Source organism: Notothenia rossii (assembly GCF_949606895.1).
Source record: "Notothenia rossii genome assembly, chromosome: 1".
In the NCBI taxonomy this organism is placed as follows: domain Eukaryota; kingdom Metazoa; phylum Chordata; class Actinopteri; order Perciformes; family Nototheniidae; genus Notothenia; species Notothenia rossii.
Genome location: NC_136912.1, coordinates 27,258,018 through 27,260,054, shown reverse-complemented (window position 1 = coordinate 27,260,054; position 2,037 = coordinate 27,258,018).

Below are 2,037 nucleotides of genomic sequence, written 5' to 3'. Positions count from 1 at the left end.
ACAGGTTTCAAACCGTTAGGTATGAGGATGTGTTGATATCTTGCCATTGTGAGGGGTGTTCATTTAGGAACCGCTCCTATGAGTCATGTTAGAGGGTAGAAACCAATTATTTATGCTTGGATGGGTTGGATGTTGTTAAATATTCATGAACTAACTTGAAGAAATACGTATTTCCGAACATGTGTGTGGTTCGATAAGGATTCATTGACTGTGGCATAGAAACATAGCTGTCATCAGATTTAGATTGCAATGCAGTTAAACTCTGATTGGTTCATGTTAGAGTGACATCATATGTTTCTCACAGAGCCTCGTCCACCTCAAACCAGAGAGAGAACAGCAGAGAACACATCTCTCATGTGAAATAACCTCTAACTGGCAGGAAACAGAGTTTTTATGTAGAGGCAACATCACTCATAGAGAGAAGTTGTGCCTTTAAGAATAAAGATTTTAAAACGTACCTCGTAAAGAAAAAGAAAACTGAACTAGTTGAGCAGAAAAAGTTACCATAGCATGTGTTTTGTTGTATTACTTAATTTTTTCATTGTGAGTCTCCTGTTCTCTGTGAACTCAGTCTGTACATTTTAAAGATTTAAAGACCTAATTTCCACATGGCTCAATAGATAATGATTTATATAGAGTAAGAATGTAAGAGCGCCTTTCTACAAAAGCCCCTCAGTAATAAAATATCTTGGTCGAGTCAAATCCCAACTTTGCGTTGCATAGTTCTTACTAAATATGACACCGTAGACCCTTACAACTAATCAAAAGCAGTGTATTACAATTGCAATGTGAAGAAACCACTTTACAATAGAACATACATAAAGTATCCATAAATGTCTGCAGGTGTAAAAGAAAAGAAAATTAAATGATGTATTCTGTCTGTGCTCAGGTATCAGTACATGTGTAGTTGGTTTCTATGGATTCTCCACATTCTTCTTCCCACTTTCATCTGCCAAACAGCAGCCTCTCTGTTTCATGTTCTTCCGCTGTTATTTTAATTTGAGTAACACTCCCCTCTCCGTAAAACAGCCACTTATATGGATGTAATTATGCACATTATATACACACTTGTGCAAACAATTCAACATGCCATTTTACAAACATAATAGTATGTGTCATGTCAGCGGCTGGTACATGTGAATAATTCAGAAGGAGGATATTTGTATGTAAAAGCGGGACTGGGCGCCTGCATATGACGGGAAAGAAATGCATTATAGGTAATTATCAGTATCATGGACAATTATGAAGGGTGTGCCAGTGAGCATGAATTTAAACGGTGAATGACTTGATATGTGGGTGTTTTCATGACATAGCATCCATTTGGTTCAAAGGAGATGGATGGATACAAAAATGTCATGTAAAAATTAGAGATTGGAAAAGAAAGAAGAAAGACAGAAGTGTGTGTGTGTGTGTGTGTGTGTGTGTGTGTGTGTGTGTGTGTGTGTGTGTGTGTGTGTGTGTGTGTGTGTGTGTGTGTGTGGGGGGGGGGGGGGCTGAGATGATTCCTAGGTTGAATTGATATTGTGAAAACAAACAGCTAATTGAAACTAGAGCCAAAGGTTCAGAATCAGCAGGTGTGTGTGTGTCTGAGTAAGAGTGGGAGGACGAGACAGAAAAAGCAATTCAGAGAGAGGGAAGTGAGTGCAAGCCACTTAGGCTGAAACACAAAGTCCAGCTCATCTATATGCTAAAGCCTCCAAACTATTTGCATGACAAGATGTTCAAACCTACACACGTTAACTGCTGTATATACCCTACCAAAGCTGCTTTCTGACTGTCATCTTCTCATGTAGCAGTCCCCATTTTGTCAAAGCTGATATGATTCTGCCTCTCCCATCAATGAGAATAATCCTATTTCCCTGAGACAAAGGGCTCGTCTTTCATATCAATGCCAGTCGTAAATTAGTCTGAGGCGGAAAATGGACTTGATAGCCCATATTTATGGGTGAATTGGGTTATGTGGCTGGCAAACACAAATGGAGGAAAACCACCGGTATTCTCTCTGGAACGTTCCCAAATGATCATGTATACATTAAA